General features: G+C 40.8%; 1 protein-coding gene across 4 annotated transcripts in view; it reads right to left on the bottom strand.

Annotated features, from left to right (window-relative positions):
• The window catches only part of CAB39L (calcium binding protein 39 like), a 59,932-nt gene extending 42,757 nt beyond the window's left edge, over positions 1 to 17,175 (bottom strand). Inside the window, exon 1 of one of the 4 annotated variants that reach the window (XM_048295257.1) lies at positions 17,071 to 17,175. The gene's annotated coding sequence lies outside the window, so the exon portion shown is untranslated. Of the gene's footprint in view, positions 1 to 260; positions 446 to 1,009; positions 1,404 to 16,992; positions 17,015 to 17,070 lie in introns of those variants that run through there. The other 3 variants (XM_048295259.1, XM_048295256.1, XM_048295258.1) reach the window with 3 other exon arrangements.

The following is a 17,175-nucleotide window of genomic DNA, read 5'->3' as shown; positions in this document are numbered from 1 at the left end:
AGCTCTCTTAACTAATGTCTCTGAAGTACACATAATTCTAACAGAAGAGCCCTTAACAGCTTTTCATTTACTTAAGTAAAAGGGAAACCAAGTTAAATATCCATTTCTAGTAGGAATAGTAACTGTAGAAATAATGGAAACTAGTAACAAAATTTAAATAACACAGGCAGCAGCCAAGAGGGAATAGGACTTCCTCTAAACCCATTAGTGGGGACCATGAATACTATTTTTTGCATTTGGTCCAATATTCCTGAACTTACCTCTACACAGCATTCAGTCGATCAAGTTTGTAGCAAGTCTGCTGTGTTACTTTCCATACCTTCATAATGGATTAAAATAATCTTCTATAGTAGTAATTTCACTTTACTACTAGTATTAGCCCAATAAAGAGCCTTTACTTTTAAGAAAAATCCCAACTTCCCTTAAGCTCAATTAAAGTTGTGCCTGATAAACACTTCATCAATCGCCCATCGCACAGAATCAGCAATTCAAGCGGACAAGACCAACCGGCTGCAAACAAGGAGATGGTTCATCTACGTACGCCGTTCCTTGTGGCAGTTCACACGCACGCTCATCTTCCCTTCATCTCCTTCCCCCTGCCTTATGCAAGTGGCCACGCTCTCATTCCTCTGCATCTCAAGAGCCAGTCCGCAGCTGCAGGCAGCCCGCGGAGAGGAGCAAGAGAAATGATATATTGCAGATATTTTATTTTTGGAAACCACACTGTAAATAAAGCCATTTCCAGAGATATTCCATGGACACGGAGTGCTTGGTCGCAGAGCCAGCGCCTTATGTAACAGGAGGAGTATTGTTTAGGGTTGCCTGCATTTAAGAGCCACTCCTGGTAACACAGTTTACAAAGCTATAAAAAGCTACCAGCGTAACTATCGAGAACAAGCAGGCAAGCGGTTTATTACCAAAAGGCTGGTGCTAACTGGAAAAAAGGAAAGTTTCATTAAATCACTCAACTTTCCTTCACGCGGAGGACATCACCTCGGCTGACACTTACTGTGAGTGGAAAGGTGGGGGCTCCTAGGCAGCCCGGAGCAGCCCCATGGCCAGGTGCTGAAGACAGCTCTGCCGCCTCCCCGCAGCCCACGCCGCCAGCAGCCGCCGTCAGTGATCTGCCATTTAATTCCGCTTTATTCCCCCCCGCCGATCACCGACAAGTGGCAGAGACCAGGGAGGGATCCCGCGATTCGGCCTCCCGCTCTTCTCCTGCCGAGCGACCGTCAGCCTCTGGAAAAGCGCGAGCAGAAAGGATCGCTTGGACATGCACAGGCGCTCACAAGCAGCTGTAAATTTCCACTCCCCGCTGCCTGCGGCTGGACTCCCGGCTCCTCGCTGTTCCTGCTCCGACGAGCTCTGTGCCTGGGTGTGCGTTTTTCCCCCACTGCCCTCCCCGCTTCCCACTCCCTCACTCGTCTTGCTCACAGGCTCACACACACACACCCCAAACTCCACGTCAGAGGAACGCGTGGAAAAGCAAAGGATGAAGTGATCACTCCGCCGAGAGATTTCCCCAGGGTTAAGGGAGGATATGCTACGATTTCGCATCACTTCTGTAAGTTTCCATTCCCCTCCAAAGTCTGTCGGTGCAGGGGGAGGCATCGCTGACGGGTCCTCGCACCATCACGTGGCGGAGGCTGCTGGAGTTAAATTATTCACCTTGCCGTCCTGCTAGGAATGCAAATAAGGGAGCCCAACAGCGGGTTGTTGTTACAAGATAATAATAAAATCAACATGCTCACGCACCACATCTTTCAGCAAAGTCCTGTCCAGAAAAGCTAAAGTTAAGCTGCTTCCTGCCTATATATTATTACACAAAGATCCAAATACTTTTCTACAATAATACTAGGGAGGATTAAAAAAACCCAAACAAACAAACAAACAAAAAAAAACAACACACCCAACCTGCAGTATACTCTGAGCAAAATTTAAATCCTGATGAAGAAAAACATTAGCCCAAAGTATATTTCAAAGGCTAATGTGATGGGGGGGAAAAATCATAAGGTGCTACACATTCCCAAAGGGAATGGCAAGTGCTGTCCCCTCTGCCCCCAGCTGTCTAACAGGCGTTGAGAGCAGTGAAAAAAGGATGCTTTACCATGGGCATGCAAGATGGGATTTGAAATGTATCCTCATCTGGATCTTGGCCGGGTCCCAGCAGGGATGAGTGCCCAGCATGTTTTTGTGCCAAGCTTGCCAGCTTGGGGGGAAAACTTCACCTCCCATCCCTTCTTCCTCAGGGCATAGCCTAGCCAAAGTCCTACATTATTAAAAGTATTTTGGTATGCTACATTTGCTTGGGGAGCTGATCTCAGAGTTAGCAGCACTACAGTTGCAGATCTTGGTTTAGGGCTCACCTGCAGTAGCTATTCACAGCCCTACATTAAAGGCAGCCAAAACCGCATGAGAAACCTCATTTCTGAGGAGTACAGATGAAGCAGACACCTTTTAAAGGGCTACCTTCCTTTGCTTGCAAAGCTGGCTCCAAACTGGAGCACACAGGAGTATCCCAAATCCTCACTTTGAAGAGCCACTTGCCTGTCCTTCATGGGCTCAGAGAGGCAGAAGCCATCCCTGCTCCCTTAACCTCCCCGCATTTGCTCCTGCCTTAGCACAGGAGGTACCAAGCCAACCTCAGATCAGCAGATTTGTACTCTCAACTCATCTGTAAAGAACATCACCATTTCTGCTCACACTTTACCTAGAAGATCATCAAGATACTGCAGCCCTGTGTTTTTGGACTGCCCTGAACAGCACTGGGAACAGGCATTAATTAGTGCTGCTCCCACTGCACCAGAAAGCACTGCAACAAGTAACACCAAATGGCAATTTCTGCTCCAAACCCCTCGTGAAATATTCTTCCAGCACTGAATTAAAGGCTTCACATTAGCCACCACTGACCAGGTTTCCTCTCCAGGCCACTTCCAGAGAGTGCTCAGTGAGGGATACTGAATAGAATGAGCTGCCCTTTGAGGCAGCCTCCTTCTCCACGAAGCTTAGCAGGCACATGAACAACCTGCACAGATGTTTCGTGGTGTGAAGGACTTGGGGAGAAAAACCAGCACTGGGCACCTTTTTGTGGGTGCCCTGCTCTGTCACAGCTGGGTGGGGAGAGGGAAGGGGTGCTGGGCCTTGTGGTACCTTACACCCACTCTGGCTCTGGCCCTTTCTTTTTTATCGGATACCTCGGCCTTTGGGTAAATATCACAGCGAAGGTCAAGCGATAAACACTCTGCCCTTGGGCTACTACTGAAGGTACTGCTTTTCCTAAGGCAACACAACAATCTAAGTACATCACTACTTCCACCATGGGTTTTTGAGAGAATAACATTTTTCCTCTACCTGTCCCAAGAGAAATTTTATCTTTTCTATTGTGAATCCATCACCACTTCAACAGGTAAAATCCCAACTTTTTGTTGTACCACGGAGTTCAACAGTGGTAGGTGTTACCCTGAAATTGAACTATCACAAAAAAAAAAAGACTGAAATATCACAAAAAAGCTGGTTTAGTTGCACATTAAGGGGCCCCACTGGGGATAATCTGTATTCCACTGAGCTCCATGAAGTATTCACAGACCATTCTGAGTATCCTGGTTCTTTGGAAGTATAAGAAATTTATCTACAAAATAACTATCCTCTGTTTCAGACTAAATATGCCTGTTTTCCTGATTCAGAGGAATAAATTGAATATGCACTCAATTACAGTTCAACTTTGCCCATCTTCTACCTGAGGAAATACTTTAGTGCTTTAATAGGAGCCCTCTGCACAGCAGGAGAGCAAGAAACCCACCCGCCTCCATCCCTGCATTGCAGCAGAAGAAACAGTGCAAAACAGGGTAGCTAAAGGGCCAGGGGAAAAAACATTCTCTGCTATTCCAATACTCTGTTTCATCTTAAGTAGAGTTAATTCTCAGATGACAGGAAAAAGCCCTGAACCATTCAAGAGGAATTAAGCCATAATTACTTGGTGCTCTTATCTGTTTGTTAGGGTTTTTTTGTTGCTGAGAGGTTATTAAATATTTCAAAAAAAAAGTTTTGTTCAATTCTTAATTTGTAGCCATCTCAAATCTAGAATGATGTAATTATAAATAGGCAAAAAATCTTTACAGTCTCAAAATACATGGGAAAAAAAAAAATCTCTGCACTACTAAAGGACTCCAGCTTCCATATATTTAAATTTCATTATATGTGTTTCCTTTAAAGAGAGCAGAGTCCTTGGACTAAGGCATGGTTAAAGTAGTTTTGAGAAATTTTTGTCCTTGCTTTCATGACTTAAAATCATTCCATCTAATAAAGACCAAAGGAAGAAAACCCCAGGTGATTTTTCCTGCCCTTTCCATTTACTTTCTAATGTGGAAAAGAGAAATTAGGGAACTTCAACAGTGAGTGGAATTGCAATAAATTACAGCAGCAGATGATAAACACACAGAGTATATATATTAATTCTGCTTATTTAATCATCCACTTCCAGTCTGTCTACCTCCCCTGAGATTACTTCCAGCATTCCAAAGCCCTAAGCAGCCTCTAATAATAATAACAACAACAACATCCTTCCTTCCCCCCAAATTGCTCAATGCCCCAGGCCATCAAAATTCAGTTCTCCACAGCAACAGGTTTAGTTGTGTAATGCTGAATATCAAGAGGAGAAGCTTTAGAATACTAAAAAGATTCCCCCACCCTCCAAAACCTGAAAACTAAAGAACATCCCCCACAGCATTTCATGCTATTCTTACAAATCCCAAGTTATCAACATTTTGGCAGTTTATTGGCGTGGAGGGGAACTAAAAACAAGTAATTTATATAATCTACATCGTAAAGCTGTTACACTTTAACTCAAAGCATTTAGCCGTACGACAAAGCAATTTAAAAAGTGTCCAACAAGAATTCTAAAACCTCACAAAACGAGATGTTTTGCAGTAACTTCATACTTCTGTGTTATTCTGCGAGTTCACAGATACTCATTTTCTTCAGATCCCTGCAACAGCAATGTGGCCACTTCAGATTAATGCAAATAAATTCTTCTTCATCGAGTAGATCCCAAATACAGACATACACCAACACTCACACTTTCTCTCCATATAATCTGGGAGGGAGTCAAGCTTCAAACTCAGCCTGTATATCAGTCCGCCCAAAACAGCCACCAGCACAAATTAACATTTGGCTGCTCATCCAAATACAAAATAAGGCAAAAAAAGTGCTACAGTCTACGAGGGGAGCAGGTAGTTTTCCCTACAGCCATGTAAAAACCAGCAAAGTTTCTGGCCTCTCTCGGGACCAGAAAACTGAAATTTCTTCAGTGAAGTGTGGAAAACAGAGAGCAGCAAGAAGCAGTGGCTGACCTGCAGCTGCATTTTAGCTAAAGTGAGTGGAAGGATTTAAATGGATACTTTATATAAGCTACTCCTAAAAATGCAAACATGTCTTCAACGATTATTTTCCCCTCTTCTTCCTCCTAGCTCCCTCTAGCGCTTTTAAGTACGTACGGCCTTTTCTTTCCTGAATTATTTAATGCAAATACAGTTGCTAAGATGATGTTTGTTTTAGTTGGGGTTTTGGGGGTTTTAAGATCTGTAATAGATCTTGTAAACTGCTCACGAGTTTTTACTGAATTCATGTGTACAATCACTCCAGAAACCAAGCACTGACATGGGCTTTCTACCAGAAACCTTTATGTATTAATACTTTATGTACAGGCCAGCGTATTTAAAAGTTTGCTCATTTTAAAGGCATCCAGCTCCATTATTAGAGAGAGTCAACTAAAATGAATCCCTTTCCTTGTGCATTCCCACTCCCAAATGAATTGTGTCTAAACAGAAAGTTACTACAGCCCAACAGCTGAAAAATATAACATTAAAATTTTATGTCTGCTCTAAAGTCACTTATAAAATGTTAATTGTGCCCCTTATATACTATGTCCCAACATAAAACACAAATAAGAAACATACCTGCACTCCCACTTTCATGAGCAGAGGAACAGTAAACTCATGACAACATCATGCTTTTTCCCACAAACTCATGCAAACAGAAACTAACCCCCCAAAATCAGTTACTGCCTGAAGAGCCAAGCAGTATTTTAAAAATAATTAAAGCTTTCACCTCTCCAAACTTCTTCTGTCCCAGTTCTGTACAGTCAGTCACTTTAGTGGCCATGTTTGTTTGTTTCCTTAAGGTCCATTCACAATTAAAAATAGGAAGAGGAAAGATCATTTCAAGAGGTGCAACAAAAAGAGCTTTGCTGAAGATCTAAAACCACTCATCAGATGTGTGCCAATCTTGCAGTTTCTATCACAGCACACTAAAGAAACGCTTTTCTTCATGGGATTGAAAAAATTCTTTTATGTGTATAAGAACATCTATCTGTCATCTCCCATTTCTGAAATAGTCAAACAATATTAATAGTGTTTAGTCTTCTTGAAAGTACTGAATTTAGTTGCTGGTTTCCACATAACTTCAGCAAGCACTTTTCTTGATGTTAGGCAGCATGGGGTACTGCCTAACATCCGCTTCCAACACGCTCACTTATGCAAAAAAACCCATAGATGTTCCCTACCACTTCCTTGCTGGTCAAAGACAACGGAGCACCTCTAACCAGAACTTTAAACTTCCTAAGAGTGCTTGAAGCTGAAAGCTGTATTAGTGTATATTCACCTCAGCAATGGCGATATGCAGTGAAAATGTTAGGCAAATCAACTGCCTTTTGATGTCAGTAAGTTCTTAATACACAATGTGTGGCTGTTTCTGACAAGCTGGAAGGCAGTTTGGGATTTAAGACTTTTCTTCTACCGACCACTACTATAGAAGGCTAACACATTTTTCCTCAGATGCTTTCAAGATGACTTGCAGACAAACAAAATTAAGTTTAATTTGAAGCACAAGTTAAATGCTCCTGCAAGGCACTCACTGTAGCACCTAATTTAGTATGAGGAAACTGAGGTGGCGCCAAGCAAACACCCAAAGGTGTGCACTCAAAAACGTACTGTTAAAGAATATCAGGAGGCAGGAATCTTCATTCTGGATCAGACAAAGCTGCATTAAATCCCATCTCTAAGGGGGGCTGACACCAAGAGCAAAGTAGAAAAAGACACATATACCAGAGGAAGGACCACTCTACTCTTCTTCTGCTTCTGGAAATTAGCACCTTTGAGGTTTCCTGACGCATCATCCAAAATCACCACGCTGAATAGCTACAAATGGCTCCGCAGCTTTCACTTTAAAGATCCCAAAAGAGCACTATTGCCCTTCTAGGGGGACTCTGAAATCACTTCTGCAATACTTAGATACAACAGATTGCTCAAGATTCTGACTGTCAAGATGAACAGTCAAGACAGCTCAGAGACTGCTATTTCCTGTAGATGAGGGATCAAACAAGACATCAGCTCCAGCAGCAATTTACTGCATTCCAGTCAGTTCCTTCTTCAGGGCATCAAAGCCAGGATTTACCTTCATAACCATTGTATTTTTCAAGTGGTCACCCCCAGACAAAGGAACAAGTACTACCAGAAAGTCCCATATAGAGGCAGGGTGTTACACCCATGAAGAAGATGAGTTCAGACCTAAGAAGAGTCAGTTCCTATTTATGTCACGTTATGTGATCCTGGAAAAGCCACTTAGTCTCCCCATGGGAAAATTAATCCATTCAAAACCATAAGGTGCTTTGACACTACCGTGATGGAACCCAAACAAACACACCAGGCACTACCTAGCTTACTTGTGTCCTTTTCCTGCAGACTGGGATAATAGTCTTGCAGTTTGTGTGATGCAGGTCTCCAGAAACCATGCCCACAGACACAACAAACTTCTGAGTCTCTTCTCGTGCAGGTTAAGGATCCTACTAAAGCAGAACAGTCAAAACAAAACTAGAATAATATTAGGCTAAAAGTCTAAACTGCAGCTTTCAGATGAAGAATTAGACTTTTTTCCCAGTGTCAAATAATGAAACCCAAGCACTACTACAATTCTTGAAAAACAGCTGCTATACTTAAGCAGCTTAGGTTGCCCTAAAATGACTTGCCTAAAATCAAACAAGAAAATCTCTGGTGGCCAACCCTGCTCCCCTGGAGAATGAGAACCCACATCTTCTCACATTTTACTCTTTACCGTTTTTGTCCTGCAACAACATTAGTTCAACATATTGGAACAGGATAGGGAACCTTGAGAACTCATCAAGCTGAAGTTGCACAAGGAGACATTGTCTTCACAAGTACCCCAAAGGCATTCCTCCTGACAAACAATTGAGTATATTCATCACTTGTCAGGTTGCAAACATATTTGCCTTCATGTGACAGATACATGGCCAGTTGATGCAACCAGGGTGCTTGCACTTTTCTGTCCCACAGTAAGTACCTTACCATGACTTTAATGTTATCTTCCTGTTAGGTGGTGAACAGTCCCTGTTGTCACGAAGCCCCTATCACAGATTTTAGTAACATATTTTTCTGGTCCCAGGAATGAGCCTCCAGTGCCTCCCTAAAGACTTCTGTAGTCCATTCTGGCCAAAAGTTGACTACATTGAGCAAATTCACCTATAGGATATTCTTTGAAGTCCACTACTGTTACTCCCCAGTGGGGAAAACCCATCCATGCACATTCCTGCACTACTAAAAAGCCATCCGCTGTTCTCCCCATCCACGTTGCCCAACAACTGACATTACAAATTAATTATTATGTCAGACACATACAACTACAAACTGTCCAATTAAGGGCTGAATTCCTTTTGTTTTAATTAATAAACCAGGGCCATGCCTTGAAGTCCTTAAATGGCAGCAGGCATGCTGCAAGCTGGCATTTTTTAGCCAAGTCTGTCCTGAACAAGGACCAACATGAGCAGTGTGCTCGTCTTCAGGACAATGTCTGTTTTGGAGGGAGAGCAGCTCTGGCACCTGAGTGTGCTTTGATTCAACTCCATTTCTGTGTAGCCTCAACAGCAGGGATCCCTGACAGGCTCTGGATATGGGGAAGAAAACCACTCGCCATGTGACATAAATGGCAAGCTCTAGATACCTAGGTTGTAACAGGTCAAATATACTCATGGAAATCTTCTTGGCAAACATCATTCCTTGAGACATCTCCCAATGAAATCTGACACCCTCTGGAAACAGTTCAAGAAATCAGTTTTCTCATGCTGATGGTTGCTCACATACCTGCTCTCTTCCCGCAGAAGCAGCTGATAATTTTCTTCTCGGTGTGTGTTTTTGCAGTGTGCATTCACAAAACAACTTTATCTGCCACCAAAATCTACACTTCTGAAGGGCAAAAGACTGCAACTGTCCAGTTATAAAAGTCATGTTTAGCACTGAAAATAAGTAAGGTTTATGCCTCCCAAATGAAAAAAGAGTCTCAAGCTGTATCAGCCCAGACATGAAAAGTTATCTACTATCTTTGCAAAAAAATAATATTTATAGCTAGATGCTATCTTTAGTCTGATAACCTGCAGAACATACTTTCTAATATATATGCATTCAGTGCCTTGAATTTATGAGAGCTGTAGGCCCAATAGCAGAATTCAGAGAGAAAAGTCTCAAAACTGTTTCTTTCAGAACTGCAGTGCTCATAAGGACACAAAATTATGTCTGGCATTGTTGCCAATTTTGGAGTTTCCACCCAAGTACCACTGAAAAGAAATGGCTTGTTTTCTGAGAGCAGGCAGAATCCCGTGAGAAGGTCACCCAGCAAGAGTCCTATCAGTTCAACTTTCCATGACCACAGCAAGACAGTCTCTCTTAGCTGTCATCATGGGATGAAATTACTTTCACAAGCATAAGAACTTCCATTGAAACATTTCAGCACACAAAGGCCTGTATCCAGAGAGCTGCATAGCAGCCAGGTAACCAAAGATGTGAACGTAAGCTATTTAATACCTTGTCATTTAACCCAACAACCACACTAACTATTTTTATATTTTTCCATTAAAAAAAAAAAACTAAAAACAGATGACATGAAAGTTCAAAAGTAACAAGTAGTAAGAATCTGTTACAGTTTACAAGACTGGCTTTTCTTTCAAAACTAAAGACAGGTTCTGTATGCTTCCTACACTTATGAAATAAGACCTTATTTGGATTTAAAAGAAGTTTGAAATAATTTTGTTCTTCTCAAAACAATAAATGAATATTGTTACTAACAGCAAAGGAGTTTTAAAAATGCAAAGATTTACTCTGGTTCTCACTTAACAGCTTCTTGAACAAGAGGAGCTTTTTAAAAGACTTTGTATCTTGACGCTAATTTCAAGTGCTGGAGAATCTGTGAAGTCCATTAATAACATAATTCAACAGTTAATTAGTTACCACTTACAGTGATTTGGGCTTTTTTCCTTTTCTGCAAATTCATATTCTGTTTTACTTTCTGCTTCCTGACGCTGTGATTCCTGAGTTTGCAAACACGTGCTCTTTGAAGGCTCTCCATTTTATTCATGCATAGGTATGTGATCAAATCACTTCAACACATTCAGGATTTACTTCTTCATCACTACGTACTCTAAGTGTATAGATACAGTTTTCCAACACTACAACCAGTACTGACTTCAATTAAAAAATGTCTTGAAGATAACCCATCAAGCCTGATTATATACAGAAGTGAGATCATTAATACTGCAAAATAAATCTCCCACTCTGCATTCAGTGTCTTAAACTCCTATCAGCTCTTGGCTGCCATTTACCTACAGGGAGTGTCTTGTCCACTGCGTGCTGCCCGTGAGTCTTGACACCTTGAAGTATTGTTTTTTCAGATACTGTTCCTCATCTTTTAAGGCATATCCAGCCTCTTCCCATGGTTATTAACTTCACAAAGCTTTGAGTCCATCTTTCAAAAGAGTCAGCTACCATGCTCTTTGATTCAATCAAATACAGGAGGCTATGCCATCATTTGTCATCCTTCTACTCTGCGTGGCCTAGATAAAACTGTCAGAAAGGATTGTGCATTTTCTTTCAACTGCGTGTTCATTTAGGTTGGGGTTTTTTTTTTTTGCAAACAAACATCCAATGACTGAACATCAAAAGATTGTATATTAATTAAAATATTCTTATCAACTGTAATTTTTTCAAGGTTGTGTCTCTTAGCCAGAATACATCAAACCCATAATCTAACTGAAATACTAGACATTTTATAATATGCTTTCTATTAATCATGTTGAATAGCTTTCCTTCATGACAATCCTCAAAATTTTGGAGTTTTACATGAGACATTAAAAAAATAAGTAAATTTCTGAGTCTCCATGAATTTTCAAAAGTGTTCTTTCAGTCTTTATTTACTGCTGGAGTATGATGGATTTGTTCCTAGTTTTATGATTATTTGTAATATTCAGCTTCGTTCTCACTGCAGAAGTACATAACAGTTCTATATTTTCAGCATCATTGTTGAGAACTTTAGCACAGCCATCAGACAAATGTCACTGTTCTTTCTGCTCCTGGTATGTTTAAACTTCTCCTTAGCCTTAGATCCTAAAGAAAATCCAGTGAGTTTTCTGTAAACATCTTTATAAAACTTACTTGTACTTAATCATATATGCTGGCTGCTGCCCTGGAACCATTTCTAAATCAAGATGGTTCTCTCCCTTGACTGAAACCCTCTTTTTGTGTTTGTACCTATTCCAGATAGCCATGAGTTCCCACATCCTCAGCCGCCTCCCCCAGCTTTGGGAGACACTCTTGTAGGGAGGGCTAGAAGTGTTATCAGCGATGTAACAGCACATTACATCACATCTCACAAAGGAGATTGGTTGAGTCCCACATGTTTTTGCAGCAGTCTTCTCCCATGGCCTGATGACCTGTGCTGAGACCTTACGAGCCCTGGTGAAGAGACACTCAGTTTACAGTGTCGAGGGAGTTCAGCGAGAGAGGAAAAACAATGGATAACGTCTCTGTGCATTTTTAACTAGCACTTAACTCCTCCCCAAGAAATCAGAACAGCATAAGGATATCTCAGCAAATCCTCTGCTAACATCTTCCCTTCCTTGACGAAAGGGTGGAACACTGAAGAATTGTAGGGGAATGTAATTCCTTACATTAATGCTGCTTTCTTGAAGGGAAAAACTTTTCCAAACAACACACAACCTAAAGACCACCAAGCCAGCTTGACCTCAGAGTACATTCAAACCTGTCCTCATTCAAACTGCCTTCAACCTACAACACTTCATCTTTTACTTCCATATTTTGTCCAAGGCTGTGTGTGATGCTTGCAAACAGAGCAGTGCAGATGTTGCAAGCAGCTACAGACCTAAACATGGATTGTAATGTAAAAGACAAGACTTATTAATGGCCTGTGGATAAGGAGAAGTAGGACCAAGGTTCAACACAATTTTAAGTAATAAGCTTCTAATTAGAAAGTTTAGCCTTATTTGGCTCTCCTACTTAAACTATTTTGTAAAAAAAACATTACCCCACTCCCCACAGACTTTTCCCAGGGATTATATGATATTCACAATATTTGCCCTAACAGAGGACTACAACCAGTCCTGCACCCACACAATAAGGTTCAATTTGGTGCTTACTTCAAACAACAAATAAATCATATATTGCAAACAGCTTCTATCATAGCCAAAAGCAACAGGTAGTGAATGACCACCATGAACTGGTAGTCCAAAATAAGTTTTGCTTATCTGAAGACCTGAAAGAGAGGTGTCTGACTGCCAGTGAACTGCAGAAAGTGAGATTAAATTAATTAAAAGGTACACTTGAAGAGGGAAAGCTGATACAGCCATGCCTCCCTGCTGACATAGGAAAATAGGCAAAACAAAGAGCTGAATGCTCAGGACACTACAGCTGCTGGAAGTGAACTCTTCCCACATAATATTAATCTCCCCATATTCAGCAGTCTCCAGTGCCTTGACTTAAAAAGCCCCACACAACTTCCTTCCCACACTTGAGACCAAACAAAATGTAATTTTGCTGCAATTAATTTGTATGTATAAATTAGTACAAGTGCCTTTGTGCTAGATTGACACAGGGTCTTTAAGAAAGATCACCCAAAGATCTGATGGCTGTCGTACAACTGTTCCCACATTTCAAAATCCAGTTATGCAGCAGTACTTTCTTTCATCTTAATCATTGTCTCTTGCAGAAGGAAAAACAAAGTACAAATATTACTGTGATATCAGAAGGGGCGTTTTTAACTCATGCTGTAAAATAAGTTTAAAATGTTGTTTCACAATTTATTAAGTTGCTCTAAGGACACATTGCTGTCAAAATGAGAATTCTAGCCCTTACTGCCATCACTTCCCTTGCATCAGTTCTAGGAATGACATGACTGCAGAGGGAGGCAGATCAACCTGCTGGGCAATGAAAATTTAACAGCCAGAAAAAAACAAATCCCTCTTACCTCCCCTCAAAGTGCAGCTTTTGGAGAAGTGAGAAGTGTGGAGGACTTATTAAATGTAAATTGTGTGAAATTTTTAGAACTACCGCTATCAATATGGACAATATTAAAAAAACAAAGGGGGAAAAAAGTCCATCCATTCATGAACATTTTCTTGGAGGAGGGGGGATGCAATTTCAAAATATTTGTATAATGTGTGGCAGCAAAAGCAGTTAAAAAAAAATCCTGTCCCTTTTTGCTGATTTCTACACCCAGGTTGCAACCACCCACCTTGATCTGCTAATGCAAGGGTTGTAACACCTTGCTATGAATTTGTTAACAAAATCATTTCATTCTTAAAAATTATCCTTAAGTGAAGGAAAATTATGCACCAAACAACTTCTCAAGTAACTGGTTAATCACAAACTTGACAGAAACCAATTTTGCACACTTCACTATGATAAACAGCAGTGTTTGGTGGACTTTTTCTTTTAAATGCACATTAAATGTATGTGTCTAGAAGCATTTAATCTTATTAAAGCTTTTTTTTATGCCAGCCTGCATATAATCTAAATTGTGATTACTCTGTAACAAATACCATATGTATCCACTTCTGTGAGAGGAATGCCAAATTCATACACTGGAGTCACTTGAGTAACATTTCTTAAGAAAAAAGGGTTGCAAAGATTTGGGCCCACAGTTCACTTAGTGAAAGAATGTCAAGCATATTTTCAACAATGCTTCTTTGGTTCCAGTTATTCAAGAATTTTACAGGGGGAAAAGGTAATAACAAAATTAAAGGCAAGCACTCACAAAAGAAACCCATTCATCTCCACTGTCTGTAAAAAGGCAGGAGGGGATTTTGATTGAGAAGAAGAACAACTGAAAACACAAAGAGGTCCAGGCTCTCCTGTGTGATAAGACCATCCACAATAACCCAAATACAGTAAGTATTCTGCCCATACCACCACTTTGCTCATACTATAGAAGTAGTTGCACAAACACTTCAAACTGGGATAAATGACACCAATAATAAAATTAGAAAGCAATCCATTGATTTCCAGATGCTAATTTTGCACGTAGGTTACCTCCAGTTCCCCGAGAAAAGCAGAACTACCAAGTGGCTGCACAGCAAATTAGATGGGAAAAGTTATTCAGATAAAATTAGCTGAGCCAAGTAAGTTTTGGTTTGGGTTTTTTTTTTTTGAACCTCAACCAGTCCCCTGAGTAATGACACAAAGGGACAGGGCAGTCCAAGAAGCACAGGGACATCTGGACTGTTTCTTTCTTTGACCGTGCCAATTTTAAATATTCAGGGACTGTGGCTTCCCTGACCCTTCAAAATACCTATTAAAAAAAACCCAAATGAAATAAATATTAATAGGACAATACTGCCTCCCATTCTTGCTCCTCCTGTTCTTCAAACCTTACTGCTGGTTCCACACCTCCACAAAATTAAGCCAAACCAAGTGCTGATACAACACACTGAACAGGATCAAGGAAAAAAATCAACTAAAACGTTAGAGTTTTCTTCAACTAAATGAATTTTCCTACAGGAAGCTGTGTTTAGTCCAGAATATTCTTATGAAGAGCTCTATTGTTGAGCCTCCACACTACAACACGTTTACCCTGTTTTCTAAGGTTTTACTCAAATTCCTTTTAGTATATTTGAAACCTTACAGATTTCAGTTTTATTTGAAAGCAGTTACTTCACCCACACACAATAATGACTTCAGGTTGTTGCCCTATGGCTCCTTTTGATGGCTTTTATTAGTTCAAGTCCAATTCTACACCAGGCACTGCCTCTCTGGCCTTTGCATAGCAGCTACCAAGACCAGCACCAACCCATCAACCTTCTGTCAGCTGACACCACAAGGGCAGCTGCCTCTACACTTGGATTTAAAAGGCAAATCAGAAGGAAGTTGTGGGGCTCCCCATGGATCATCTCTTCATAGTGGGAACACCACAAATTCATTAATTCTTGCAGATTGCTTAATGTCTGCTACGTGTTCATTTAATGAAAATCCTTTGTGTGCATATTTTACTCTGCAGACAAACCCACAAAGAGCCATCAAAAGGGTCAGAATACTTTACCACCACAAGCCTTACTTCATAAAGTAGCAGCGAAAATTTATTTCAGAAAAATATATTGCTGTGTTCACATGGAAAAATGAAGATAAAAAAGGTTTTAGGCATCCATTTATTTTGGATTCCTTTCATCATATACATCTACTGCCTGGTTTCCAGAGATCTCAGGCCCTTTTAAGTGCACTTGTAATCATAGGCTTTCAGATCTTGTTAATTCATTCACGTCACCCAAAATTAGAGGGCAGAGTTTTGGGTCTTGATCAGTGTGGTGGGGCTGTGGCACAGCAAAGACAACGCATGCTGCTCAGGTTGGTCCAACATTATCTAACATCCAAACCAGTCCTTTCTTTCTGTGCTCACACAGCTGCCTGGAATCTCTGCTGGCAATGAGCACTGAGACTGTAAGACAGAAATATGGCTGAAACTGAAAACGTCTCTACTACATAAACAGTCAGTAAAGATGAAATCCATTACATTACTAGTTTCCAAATGCAGACCTTGAAGAAAATGCCAGCCAATGGATGGTTAAGAGTTTCAGCATATTGGGCCAGATTCCAAAACCTTCAAGCCAGTTAGTAATTAACAGACATCTAGGTCCTCCACATGAAAGAAGTCTATTGTTAAAACAGTGACACAAATTTTTCCTTTCCTTTTCCTAGCCAGTCTCTGCCTGTGTTTTAAGATTCCCTTAGGACTATAACAGCCTATGATTTTAGAAGCTCCACTTCTCAAACAGACAATTTGTTAGACTTTTAGTTGCCAAGGATGCAAACATGCTTACACCAGAGGTAGAACAAAATTAATTTACAGGCTTCTCAGAGACCCATAATCTCCCCTTTCTTTCATTTGATACACGGAAAAAAATAATATCCGAATAACCTTCCACCATATCTACAATAGCAAAAGAATGACAAAACTTAGTAACAAAACATACTGAGGGTCTGTAAATAGTCTGAGTCCAATTAGTGAGCAACATACCTACGGGAATATTACCCCATCTTCATAGATAATGATGCGTTACAGCAAAATTTCTAAGATAAACCAAAGGCTGCCTCACTAAAAACATTTTGTTGGCAATGAATTTGCATTTTGAAAGAATGAAGTGCAGACACTCCTCTGTAAGGGAGCAAGTTAAATCACCAAGGATAATAGGGAGGATGTGACAGAGCAGGAGCTGGTAGAAGTATTCAATGGATATGAAGATACTTTAAGAAGAAAAGAGTCAATAAAACGAAGAGCCAAGCCCATCAGAAAAGAACAGAAAGAATTTAAAAACATCAGAATTAAAAAAAATTTTCTGAATGCCCATGGCTTTCCAAAGTCTATGGCTTTGACTGCTTTGCTGTTTGAGTTTGACTGGTCTGTCTCTACCTCACCCAAGTCTACCTGGTCATATGAGGAAAAACCCAAATCCCCACTGCATTCAAGATGAAGAAAACATCCCTGGATAAGAGAACTAGATGAGTTCCTTTTGGACCAGGTTCACCTCCCACTCCAAGGAGCTACTTGTAATCTGCCTGTCTATACAATTGTTCATCTTAACTCTCTACATATGACCAGAACTATGTAATGAAAGCTTAATTCAGCAACTCAATCAACAGCACCACTCACCAGGACAGTCAGCCCTTTTGCTGTCACCCCAACAAAGGTGCCAGCAAACATGTAGGCATATGGGAGCGCTGCTCTCACCTCTGGGTACAGGTAGTCAGTCCAGGTCTAGACTGCAGAGCCCCAGGAAGCTCACACTGCTGCTGGAGGAGAGCTGAAGGCAGGTTGCTGGGATGTCAGATCAGC

Source organism: Corvus hawaiiensis, chromosome 2 (genome assembly GCF_020740725.1).
Source record: "Corvus hawaiiensis isolate bCorHaw1 chromosome 2, bCorHaw1.pri.cur, whole genome shotgun sequence".
Classification (NCBI taxonomy): Eukaryota; Metazoa; Chordata; class Aves; order Passeriformes; family Corvidae; genus Corvus; species Corvus hawaiiensis.
The sequence above is the reverse complement of the archived record's forward strand: the minus strand, read 5'-3'. Positions and strand labels throughout refer to the sequence as shown.